Raw genomic sequence first — 13,803 nt, 5'->3', positions numbered from 1 at the left:
CATGTTTCTGCTCTTTCTTGTGTAGAAGCTTCTCTGCTATAACTTATTCAAACCAACCTTTCAAAATCACCCTTACCCATCAAAGTCCACACACTGCTGTGTTCAGCGCTCCCTCGCGTTCACAGATTCCCAGCAACACAAGCGGAGCAAAGCAACACGGACCGTAATGTGCTGCATTTTTGTATCCAATGCCTCTGGTCTCCAGGAGCTAACCTGTAAGGCTGCATCCACACTAATATGTTTCTGTTTTTAAAGAGAATTTTAAAACATGCAGACAATCGTTGTAGCAATGTTACAGAAATGACTTACCATCCATACTAACACTTGAAAAGGCATATCACATGACCAGTATCGTACACTGGGCAGATTGTCTGCTCTGTGGATGGTAGCATAGTTTGAGAAACTACTACGGAGGTGCCAAAATGCAAGATCGGATATTTCTTTGATTGGAACAATGATGAATATAAGGCTGTCAAGGTGGTTGAAACAGTTTGGGAATTGTTACAAAGAAAATATGGCAACATACAAGACCAGTATCCATGGCCGGAGGAAGCCTTAGCAAGGGGACAGAAAGATAAAATGACAAAAGTGCTTAGACCTAGCTTTAATGCTATGACTTGACAATCTGTAACTGATAGTACCTTAAAGTCAACCCTGTAGTTTTTAAACTAAAACAGGGTTTTCAAAGCGTTTTCAAAGGTCGTCCTGACACAACAAGCTGATGGTCGAATGTTGGTGGGCATCTGTTTCCCTAGTTTTGGTGGTGTGCCCCATGCTGCTGGTACTAATGAACCTTTGCCGGCTTTTTTCCAATCGATTCAGAATGGTATAAAGCCATCAGAGATGTCAGAGTCTGTCAGCGAATGAAATTACTCTGATTGGCAGATTAACTCAGTGTATGAGAAGAGAAACTGAAGTAAGGAGAGGAGACAAACGGCTAAAGTCAAGAGGGTGTGAGACCAAAACCAACTTGTTCTATTCGATGTTTTAAGATTCAAGATCATGTTTTTAGCCATTGCACTTTTTGGCAGAAATAGTTTGTTTGCTAGCACACAACACATATCCTTTGTTCTGTCAACATCAGGTTGTGTTGTTGATGTGCTAACTAGTGTTTAAATCTACTGTCAGTCTTCCAGTTTCCCTTTTTGAATCAGGAATACAGACTACTGCTGCCTGCTGGTGTTTAGAGTCGTTTCCGTCTCGCAGGGGTAAAACGTACGGGCTGTAGTCTTTGCGTTGTGTTCAAGTGTGGTCTTCGTCACCACTATGATGTTGGTATAGAAGTTCCCAAACACGTGAGCAGTGCAGACGCCAGATGTAAACGTAGCAATAGTTTTGCGTTTTAAAACAAAAACGTATGAGTGTGGATGTAGCCTCAGTCCTGGCGCCTGCTCCCCAAGGTGTTAATGCTTTCCTGCCACTGCTACTCAGAGAGCCCCAGGAGGGAGGGGGGCCTTGACGTGCCAACAGAGCCACTTCAGCTGGGAGATGAGGCTGCGGGGTTGCCAGCTGAGGGGAAGTTCACAAATTAAGAGCCAAGAGAGAGTGTCACAGCGGCTGTGCTCTCACTCCTCTGGCTCTCATTAGCTCAGGCAGAGCAACTCAAATCCCTGAGAGAGAATTGCAGTGGACACAGGAAGTTTGATTCTCACCAATTAAGAAAGCACTTTGTTGACCTAAACCCTGTGTACCGGTCCTGTAGAATAATAACTTTGCAACTTGTGGGGTCAACAGAAAATAGCGAGAATCTGGCTCATTCATCTAAATCCAGCCCCAGAATGAGATTTCTACCTTCAGTGAAATTAAATGTAAGGTCATCACGTCGGAGACTCCGGAGCGGTGTGAGCCAGAATATCATTAGACTTTCCTCCAACCTTTAGATCCATGCACAGCACCACATCTCAAGTTAAATGTCTCTAACACCTATGGAATCATCTGTGAGTACCTCTGACCTCCGCTGGGAGCTGGCTAAAAAGGGACTTATTAATCTACCTTGTATTAATTGCAAAACACTATCCAGCGTGCTTATCCGCCCCCCAAGGGTGTCTCCGTTGGTAATTAGCAAGCATACTCTGAACAGCCAGGGAAGTCTTTCCGATATTGAAGTGGACCTCCATGCTCCTGCCTTCAGAGCAGAAATGGATTGTGTGGCGAATACATTACCGAGACTGTTTTTGTGATTTTAATACGACATTGACAATTAAAAAGAATAGCAGTGAAACTTTCTTTCTTTTTTTTTTCTCCTTGAGAGTCTCCCGTCCCTCTCAGGCATTACATGAGAGATAGAAGAGCTGCTGTCAATTAAAAATCTGTGTGGCGTACAGTCTGAGCGAGAGAGAAAAGGGGAATCTGCAAAGAGCGTCTAATTGGTCTTTGGTGCGCAGCACAAACAGGGCCTTGAAAGTAACGACGCCGAAGCTGTAGACATGAGATGAAAGTTTATAAAGATGTGTCAAAGCTTCCAATTGAAGGCAGGGTGACTCACTGACAGCGGGGATTATCACATTGAGCTTCTGCCTCTGGTGCTTCAACTTGGTCATGTCTCTTGTTTTCTCTCCGTCTCTCTCCCGGTCTGTGTTCACAATAGCAGAAAGCCAGTTTTATCCTGAGCTGCAGATAATGTAGGTGATTCAAAAAGAAGTGCAGCATGAAACCATGTACGGCTGTTTTAGACACATTCTGATTCTTGGGTGTCTAATTCTCCTCAGTAATTCTCTGCTAGTCACTCCTCAAGCTGACTGACTCCTCAGAAGTACTTTCGGATACTTTTTAAAGACACAGTGGAATCCTTCAAAAGTCTTTTCAAAATGTGCCATAGAAAGGATTTTCTGCCATAAGTTGGATTTCTGTTATAAGTCTTTGAAGAGTCTCATTAGTATGTTTTTCATAACCTTCCCGGAGACAGACATTGCTGTTTCTTTTGTATCACCTGTCCATATTGCCATGTAGGACTTAACGGCTGCAATAAAACTCTTTGATGTCTGTAATGACAGATGGGGACAGAGCAAAGACCTGAAATAAAAATTATGAACAGGTGGTTGCCTGGCTCTCAGTTGTAGAGAAGGTGATTTCTCCCTGTAGAGGAATTGTATATGTCTCTTTAAACTGAGATAATCACTGTGTCAGATGAGGCAATGACAGTCATAAATTCTTGCAGTGACTTTGTTAAAGACATGTTTGACATCTTTGCTGGGACTGAAGGGTCTGTCTGTCTTTGAGCATGTGGGTGAACAGTAGATACATATCTGGCAACACGATATCTATCACAATACAGGGGTTGCGACGCTGTATGCAAGGTGATCGATTGCAGTTTTTAGAAATGTAAATTTAGGAAAACAGTCATACTATAAACACAACTCCATATGCATTTAAAAGTTTACTGTTTCATGCAATCAGAGCAGTGCAATCTGGTTTTATAGGGATGGGAATTCCTTCACAGTTTTTCAGTTTTAATGCAACTGTTTTATTATCTCCGAGTCTGGACACAATTTAAAAACAAACAAAACTTTACACTTTTACCACAAGTTTTATGACTGCATGGTGATACTCGTCGAGGTGGCTGTAGCCTGAGAGCTAGCCGTAGCAACAGTCTGGGAATGAAATGAGAGAACATTTGTGCAGTATTTGATTCTATTTAGGTTTTCTTAATCAAAGAGAAAACCTGCAAAGCCTGCCTGTGTGGCGCTGACGTTATTATAACATGGGAAATTTACCCTTGGTAATGGATGTGCTGCACAGTAGGGAGGCAGTGGCACCAGTGCACTGAGTGTCAAATACATGACATTCCTGCAATTTAAGCCCATGTTGCACAGAAAGATGTTTCAGCATATTGCTCATGTTTCCAGCCTTAATTTGAATTCTCATTTTACAGACACTACCAACAATGTTGTAGTATTTCTTTGTGAAATGAAGATAGATAGATAGATAGATAGATAGATAGATAGATAGGTTTATTGTCCTTTTCAGGAGAATTATTTTCACATTCCGTACAGCCACATTACACAGGCAACTTCACAAGTTACAAAGACAACATCAATACCACAGACGTATACCTGCCACCATACACATATCCATTCCACACAGTTACAATCTTTTCATTCTTTTGTTTAGTTCAGTTATTGCGTATGGAATGACGCTCTTGCTAAATTTTATTTTCTTCCAAGCTAGCCACCCGCATCATTGGCCAGATGGAAGGAGTGTGAAGTATGTGTTTAGGGGGTGACTGGGATCAAGTGCAATGGAGTGCACTTTGGTACGTTTCTTCCCCTCCACCATGACTCCTTCCTGTTGCAAGTTTCTGTTAGTGTAGATGAATGAGTTTGATGTCACTGTGCAGTGTACGTGTCAGAAGACATGGCGGCATTGATTAAAGGAATTGATGAGCTTGGAGGTGAACGATTCCGATGGATTGGACAATTTGAAATTGGTTCTCGAGTCCCATCTTTTTATTTGTGTTTATCACAGTCCCTCAAACATCCAACATCATAGCACTACTTTTTGTGCAGTCTGAAGAAAGGAATTTAAATTTTCCTATATCAGTAAAAAATAACATTAAAGTGCTTGCATGATTCTTAAGGTAAACAAATTTAGATTTAGATTTTTTTTCTTAAAGAATCAAAACCATATCACAAAACATACTGTCACAATACCAAAGTGAATTAAACATTTTCTGACACCCCTTGTGCAGTGGTTCCCAGCTGGTCCAACCACAGAGTCCAGATTTCTCCTTAGTCATTAGTTCAAGGTCCATACAGTTGAATATATTCGTTGTCATACTTGCGTTTGGCCATGTCTTCGAGCTAGTTTGCTTTCTCTGTCAAGTAGCTGTCTGTTATTCACTCACTCTGCAGCAGGAAACAGCACTTCAAAATAAAAGCTTTAGGCGGGAAATTCATTGTACTTCAAAATAAAGAGTGTTACACATTTGTGATTCACTTATGGTCCACTCAGAATGGACCTGCAACCCACTTTTGGGCTGCAACCCACTAGTTGGGAACCCCTGCCTAAGTGTTCACCATACATATAATGTGCAGAGTGTGATAGTCAAATGGTGACAAGCTCAGAGACATATAGGAAAACAAATTTGTCTCTTGCTCCGTACAGTTGTGCAGAGAAGCATGTAAGACTATCCCCTTGGTGGGTCAGCATCATCGTTGTAAGACAAGATTGTAAGTCTTTTAGTCTGGACATCATGAGGTGTCCCAGATTCTTGCTTTTCCACAGAGACACTTTACACGTAAATAAAACAAGCGTTCCTGATGTCCCGTGTTTGTTCAGTCAGACTGTTATCAGGGTGATGTTGTGTAGTCTAATTAAATCTATCTGTTAAAAATCCGAACCACTGACATTTAATGATAGAAATTAACTTTTTTTGTCCTTTTTGTGATTTATAGATTGATTGAGGTAAATATAGATTTTCAGAGATTTGGGAGATTCTCCTCATGCTGTCTGTTATTCTCTCGTGTGGAATTATCCAGCCGAGGTATCTCCACACAGTATCTTGAATGAAAGATTGATATTGCTGGATCAATTACACTATGGCTTATTCTGCCGTAACATGCTGTTTATGCATTCCCCAGATCCCAGCCTCACATTCATTTAGGCTCCGAGCAAGTCTATTGCCAAGGACACCGAGCTCACCATTTATTCTGATTAAGCTCAGCAGCACCGTGACAGAGTATGTAACACTTGAAGCTGTTCAGTCAACACGTTGGAAAAGGCATTTTTAGCAAAATGCCCTGTGTGTCATCAATAGTATCCCCCAGGTGCTGGCGCGCACAGAGAGACAGGCCTTTGGATTTCTCACACACACTGGTCCTGATGACGCTCATGAAAAGGGCAGTCATCTTTTGTTCTTGGGAGTATCACTCTATCACCTAATAGAATTCCCCAGCAGTCAATAAAATGGATGAATTATGCATGACCGCCAGCAACAGGGAATTGACAGAGCATGTAAATCAACCCCCTTCCAAAGCCTCCAAGCCGTCCGTCTCCTCTGCTCCTTGTCTTCTCGCCTTCATTTAAATATGATTGTGTATATTGTATTTACTTGTGTATAGAGAGAGAAGCATGGTGAGGGAAATTTGTTTGCAATTGGACTATTATTGGACTGCAGTGTAACCCTCTTTCACATATGTCTGGCATACAAAAACGAACACATCACCTTATTCATTTCGCCCTTTTTCCGGGTGAGAGAATAAAAGAGCACACACACACTCATGCGTACAGATGCATAGGCACACTTCTCTCCATGGGAAGTCTTTATTTCAGTGAGCTACCATGGGAACTACACAAAGGGAAAATGGCTTTTAACCCCATTCTCCATGCCACAGTATGTTACTGTTTTAGAGTAAGAGCCCAACAGTTTTTAGTGTTGGGGTTTAAATCAAAATCCTGCCAACTTTACGTGGTAGAAAACTGTGTCAACAAACCTCATTTACAAGTTAAATTATGATAAAAAGAGATATAATAAACAGATGTTTGATAGTCGCTCCTCGTGCCCCTCCTATCAAATTCAAAACAGTTTTTTTTTCCTCCACAACAAATGTTCATTACTCGATATTCTTAAGAGTCAGTCTTGGTAACACAGCCCCTGCAGGATGCTGCGATGCTGTGATTGCAACAATCAACTCAAATTCAACAAATCCCCTTCGTTGCAATTTTGTCCAATCACTGCAACTTTTCCGCCAGTTTTACAAATCATTGTAGTTTCCACTGAGTCCATTTATAGCAGTCTCCTGCATAACCTCACCAAACTGACTCCCTTGTTTCTGGTTGTGCAGATGCAGACATGTGCGTCACGAACGTCTCACATTTACTAGCAAAGATTACCGCCAAAAACCAAGCAAGGCAATTTCCTGATGTTCAGCAGGAAACTGAGAGTAAAATGTCATGCACCGCATGTAGCATTGTGGTGGTAGACAAACGAAAGTCATCAATTCATCAAGTGCTTTTCTACAACACCTGGAGAATGGTGGAAATGCTTTGACAACAGATGAGACACATCACCTTATGGGGCTGTACACATGCCGCATCTTTAACCACCTGGAAAACACGGATTAGGGTTACGGTTAGGGTTAGTTTTGTGCCTTTTTTGTGCCAGCTTTCAAGAATGCGGTGTCAGGTTGCCTCTGAGGTTGCTAAGCAGTGCAGAGCTGATCTTCTTCCAGGAGCTGTTAACAAGTGTGTAGGCCTATCGTCTGTGGGACAGATGCAAAGCTCTGGGTAGCCCTGCACTGACATGGTCAACTTTTCCGTGTTTATCACAGACGGAATATATACGGAAGAAGAGAAAGATATCTGTCAGCTGTGATTGGTTGGTCCTGGTCGCATGACATGCAGTGTGGTCTGCTGCGTACCAAAAGTTGAACTTGTTACCTCGGCCAAGGAGGTTATGTTTTCACCGGCTTTGGTCTGTTTGTCTGCAAAATAACTCAAAAAGTTCTGAACGGATTTTGATGAAATTTTCAGGAAAGGTGGATAATGGGACAAGGAAAAGATGCTAACATTTTGGTGGTGATCAGTTGAAGCAAAGTGGATGAAATAATAAAAACGTCTATCGTCTGACAGCCTCAGCAGCAATTCCAATTTCTAAAGACGCCATCTTGTTTGTCTTGTTGTACTTGCTAAATATTGTTGTAATTCTAAAGTTGAAATTAATGTTCTGTGTTGGAAAAAAAGAAAGTGAAAAATACAAAAAAACTTATTCTGTGTTGGTACAAAATAAAAACGAAATAAATACACCGCAGTGTTTCCATGGTGAAGTAATATATAACCTAATAATGATAGTGATGCACATAACCTAACTGTGATGCAGGCTGCAAAATCTGATGCAGAGGGGGAGGGAATATCACCTACTTGGCGAAGGTCTTCTAGGTTTTATCTGGGGCACCGCAAAAAAACACGGATGTGTACGGCCCCTAATGGCAGCTGTTTCATACACATCAAGCACATAAAGCAAGTGTTGAAAGACTCATGGTGGGTTAAATTAAATTTGCATGGTTAGTAGTGACGTTAGTGTAGTATAAACCACAAACTCAGAACAGAGCGGTTTTATTGTCACAACAATTTTCCATTTTTAATGAATAATAAAAAAAAGTGCAACTATTTTTGTAATTTTCACTTGCTCCTACGATGTCATTACGAAAAAAGCCTTAAAAAAAAAAGCGCCTGGTAATATGTCCTAATTTCCTTCTTTAAAAGAAAATTTGCAAGTACAGGAAGAGAGATGATGCCAAATTGCTATTTTGTTATTCACATGAAGTTATAATCTTTATATTTACAGCCTGGTTGATTTGCAGTATCTGTGGCTGCTGGTGGGAACGTCAAGTGTATTTTAATAATGGTAATACAGGTCTCAAGGTTTAGTTCGAAATGATTCGTGTTACTGGCAGCAGTAATGCCACTTGTTAGCTGTATCAAACAAGGAGTTGGAATTGATGAAAGTCATAAGGATAACTGTAATGTCGCATATCAACAAGTGTCGTTGTGATATTGCCAGTTCCCAAACAAAATTTTGCAGTAGGAATTCCAGATGAGTGGTAATGATGTGGAATTCAAACCCACATCACTTTTATAATGGTTTGCAGATTCTGATAGCTCTGGCAAAGCAGCATTGCACACAGAATCAGTTTAAATAATGTAGAGACAGCACGGCTCAGTAAATGGCACTGCCATTTAAAATTCCATCCAAGCTAACAATCCTTCAGATGCAATCATCTGTAATTGTCTGTATTTTTGAGTGAAGTCACAAAGTGACACTCAGAACTTTAACCCGCTTTGTTCTCAACATCCTTTTAAGTGTAGTCACATTGTTAACACCCACACCATCAGCTGCTGTCATTGATTTTTTTTTAATTCTCAGTTTAGTTTTTTCAGACCAATTTTAAGACATTCTGCACTGTCTGCTCTTTACATGTTGTTTTCAAACTGACGGTGTGATAAAAAACATGGGTAGTGCGACTGAACCTTTCAGCCTGTCACAGATACAACCTATCAGTGTTAATGGCCTATGATTTTCATTTGCTCCTTCCCTCACAGTAGCTGTTAGCGAGGTTAATGGCGAATGTCCGTCTCATGCTGAAGTCATCCTGCAGCAGCAGCAGTTCTTAGCGGTGCTTCAGAGTCAGAGTCTTTGGAAGGCAGCTGACTAACACAACAGTTACTCACTTCACTGAATACAAAGATTTCTGCCTGGCTTATTGTTGAGGAGGAAAAATAGAGAGACATAGCTTCTTGTCATCTGAATGCAGACTGTGCGTATGGAAGTAAACTCCCTGCCCATCTGTATAATACGATGCGACCCAGTACAACAGCTCTGCACATACTGTGCTGACTTCCTTCCAAATGAGATGTTCAGTTTTTGTAAAAACTTTTCAGAGGCTTTAATTCAGCTGTATGTATATTGCAGAGATTGTAGTTGTTGGTGGTGTTGTAACATTTAACCGCCCTGGTGTCTGTGAATGTGGTGGGTAAAAGATTAGAAACACCTCTCAATATAATGCAGTCCAACACAACATCACTGCTAACAACTGGACAACCTCAGAAATATTCATAAAGTTGAATTAATACTTCTCTGCCATTATTATCTGTGTAAAGCCTAGTTCAGAGCAAAGAATCCCAATGAGATGAAGCGAAACTTGCAACTACTTTTAATGCACCAGCCTGCAACGTTCTTAAACCTACCCGTTTACACCAATACGACGACTAGATGAGATAGTGTATCGTCTCAATACTGAAAAGTAATAAGTACTAAGGCTGCGACTAATGATTGTTTTCATTACCGGTGAAACTGCAGATTGTTTTTACAAATAATCCATTAATTAGCATTCTTAAAAAATGTGGAAAATGCTCATCACAATTTTCCAGAGTGACAATATTGAATTACTTCTTCTATCCAGCCACAGTTCAAAACCTTAAGACTCTTCATTTAGAAAAGAAAAGCAGTAAATTTTCACGTTCAGGAAGCTGGAACCAGCAAATATTTGACATCTTTGCTTGAAAAGTAACTGAAACGGTTAATCGATGGTCCAAATAGTTTCAGATTAATTTTCTTCCAATTGATTTGTCGAGTAATTGTCCAAGAGTAGTTTTTTTTTTTTTTTGGTTTCTTTTCCGTTGTGAGTATGTGTGTATGACATGCGCACACGCAGCTAGCAGCAGCAGGGAGCCACCATCTGGCTAGTTAGAAACGGGTTCCTGTGAAGTTGATTCAAAACACACATTAAACACACATTAAACATGTCTTAATAGAGACAATTTCAAACTCAAGTACACAAATCAGCTTCACTGTAACTCGCAGCATTCACAGACAAACACTTGTCTTTATCTGGACACGTTTTCCCCACAAATACAACATGTTATGTTGCTAATGTTATTAGCACAAGCCTATGGCATTTTACATTGTATAAATTAGCCTAGTGGCTAGTGGACTTTTCCTCTACTCATATGAAGCCAGGGACAACAGCGACATTAAACAAAGGTAACAAAGCAAAATTAGATTCTATCACAGCTCACAAGATTCACTGTCAAAGCAACTGTCTTATACTAAACACGTTTTCCAAACAAATACAACATGCTAACATTATTAGCACAAGCCTACGGCATTTTACATTGTATTAGCCTAGCGACTCGCAGAAATTTCCTCTGCTCATATGAAGCCAGGATAAATCACACAAAAGAATTAAAATAGGTTTTGTGGAGGCTTTATTGTCTTCACAATGTATTGTTTCTTTTCTGTGAAATTTAAGTAAATAAAAGCTTTGTCTCCACTGAGGGAAATGGTTTCAGCTTACAAGAATAGACAGGTCTGCGTTGCCGTGACATTTCTGGGGAGGTGCACATCAGGCTACGGTGTAGGTTACGGTACAGTGTTGATTCAGAGCAGATGTACAAATCCCACTTTAGTTTTTAAAACCAGCCACTGGTGACTTGACACCGATGAGTCGCAGGTGACATCATCAGCTGGCAGGCCCGTTTACACAGCTGCAACTTTTATCTGCAAAGTTTTTTAAAGAGTCTTTGGTCTGAACTGGGCCTGAAATTTTATATTAGATTGCATCAGGTTTTAGAGGTTCACCTAATAAAGTGTTTATAAGAAGTAGCGTCCAAGAAAGAGTTCAGATCCATGTGAGTATGAATAGCAACTCTCCTGCTCCACATGTTTCCCTCATCGGCAGAGGCTGGCATGTACAGCACTGAAGGTGTCCAGCACATTCTTTCACACACTCAGGAGGCTCATATGGTCAGAGTTCTGCTTAGAAACCCAAAATTTCCTCAACACTGGAAAAATGATATATGGCAGCAGCAGAGTGAGTTAAGGTAATGGAGTGGTTCTGCCTGCATGTGGGGCTGAGAAAACAAGACAAGCAACATGGTTTTCTGGCAGTGGAGCATAAGAAGCCTCCTTTTTAGGATCTCTCTCTGTCTCCAGCACATCACAAACACACACAATCTCTCTGGCTCTCTCCAAAGCGTGTTTCCTGTCACAGCATCTATTGTTCTTCTTTGCATTCTTGTCATAATGTTGCTTTTATTGTCATGTAGGAATTGAGGATAAGAGGATTACACTGGGTTCTGGCCACTGGCTGAATCTACAGTGAGAAGAAAATCTGCTCACAGACATACTCTAATTACCTCTAAAAGCAAAAACCGTGCGGCATCATCAGTTAAAATAGAACTAACGATATGGGTTTATATTCACTGTCAGCCTGGATCTGCACATTGTCTCTAACAGCGTTTCAAACAGCTCAGCTGCAGAGCTTTACTGTGGCCCTTCACCACACATTATGTGGATATACGTCCCATTTAAAGGCTCTATAATCCAGCGAAGTGCTGAAGTTCTGCAGACGTGACACAGCACGGTACACACAGGGTTCACGTGGCTTCGAGTGGCCCACCAGAGCCATCTAAAAGTATATTATGTGAGTTATGGGCTGCAGACTTCATTGTAATATGCACTAATCAAACGATCGGTTTACTCTAGGGGACCCTGGTACGGTAAAAAAAAATATTTTAAAAAAGCAAATAAAGTCAGGTATGCAAGAGCTGTTTTTGTCTCGAGGGCCCTGCGGCTTTCCATTACCAGCCAGAGGAAAACAAAAACGTTTTCATGGCTGAGTCACTTGAGAAGCCCCAGCCTGTGCTGCTGGCACTAGGTTGTTTCTCACATTAATTTTCTATTTGTTTATTCAGTCATTTATTTCCTTAGCTAGTCTGATTTATTTCCTCTCCACTCTGTCTCTCACATTCAGTTCCCTGTTTCCTAAAAGCTCATATCTGAACAGGAATAGTTAAAGAACAAAATGTTTGTTTTTTGGAAGCGGGAGAATTCATTCCTGTCCGCCCTGCTTGGCTGCGAAATGAAATCCTGCTGCTTTCTTCACACCTTGAACATGATTCAAATTCATGGAACTGTTGTGATTACATTCTGGTCAAAAGGGGGAAGTTCAATTTGCGTACAAAGATGGTGGAGGGGTTTGTCGACATAGAGGAAAGTAGGGAGTGAAAAAGGAACCTGATTTAAACGGAGGAAAAAAGAGGCCAAACAAAGGAAAGTTTAGAGATTGTCACTCTATCCATTAATAATGAATCCCCCTTTTTTGTTGTGACAGTTGTAATTCAACCTGCCTCCTCTTTGTGCTGCAGGTAGTGTGACCCATGCCCAACCACTGTCACAGCGCCACTGATTGCTCTGTGACAGCGTACTGCATGCCTTCATCAACACACACACACTCACATAGCCTTACTTCTTCAGTGATCTGCAGCTTCCCCTCGCCCAGGTGTACTGACCTTGCCACCACTCTGTTTTACGGAAGGCTGAGTCACCACTCACACATACCAAATGTGTTCTTCCCCCCCGAAGCCCTTCTCTGAATTCTCTGCGGCTGCCACCGCCTTCAAAGCTGAATGGCAGAGCAGGGGACGAGATTGTGTTAGAGACCTCTACACGGTGACAGGACATCCTCAACACCTTTTCCGGACCAGTTACTCGCTAGAAAGGATCAGAAAGAAGAGGGTGTTGTTGTTCCGTCCACCGTTTTGAAACTTAGAGATGATTTTTAAGTGTTACAATAAGGGCTCGGTACCAAACTTAGAACTTAAAGAGTAGCAACTAAATTATGTAGGTACTGCCAAGTGCTGATTCATGTTCATTGGCGCCAAATTTTGGTACCTGGGAGTGCTTCTAAATGAGAACCCCAGGTTTAGACAAGAGACGGAAGTTCCACGAAGGGCCCCCAAGCCTGGAAGACAGCCACAGAGCTCCAAAGAGCCGCTGAGTTCAACTTCAGATAGGAGGCAGAAGTGCCCTGAAGCAGTGAGCTGCACTGTTGGCCGCTCTGTCAGCCGCCCTGTTGGCCGCTCCATGGGCTGCTCCGTGGACCAGTCCGTCGGCTGCTCTGTCAGCCGCCCTGTTGGCCGCTCCACGGGCCGCTCCGTCGGCTTCCCAGTGAGCCAAAACTATCCCTGCAGTGCCAATCTGCCGCAGTAGTTATGGCACCTGGTCTATTTTTATTCTGTTCTTTTTAACTAATAGAAGACACTGATATACTCAGACAAGCAGACAGACAGAGTATTAGCTCTATGTGTCATAAGAGAAAAGAGCAGAAGATCAGAACTGCTTTTTTGTCTACTTCTTAGGACCTGTTGACAGTGACGTCATACTGTTACCCACGGCAGCAACAAGCATGGCTGAAAGCGAAATTATTACCAACTCCATGGTGGTTCCAAAAAGAGGAGCAGCTTCAGCACTGTGGAATAAACTGTGGCATCCTGAATGTTTTATGAACAGCCCCGGACTTCTCA

At 41.6% G+C, this 13,803-nt stretch overlaps 1 protein-coding gene across 17 annotated transcripts in view; it reads left to right on the top strand.

The window, feature by feature from the left end:
* Nucleotides 1-13,803, top strand: part of neo1a (neogenin 1a) — a 251,441-nt gene that overhangs the window by 136,949 nt on the left and 100,689 nt on the right. The gene's annotated exons all lie outside the window — the stretch shown is intronic.

The sequence above is a fragment of the Epinephelus lanceolatus genome, chromosome 2, assembly GCF_041903045.1.
Source record: "Epinephelus lanceolatus isolate andai-2023 chromosome 2, ASM4190304v1, whole genome shotgun sequence".
NCBI lineage: Eukaryota > Metazoa > Chordata > Actinopteri > Perciformes > Serranidae > Epinephelus > Epinephelus lanceolatus.
This window is presented reverse-complemented; position numbering and strand designations above follow the sequence as displayed.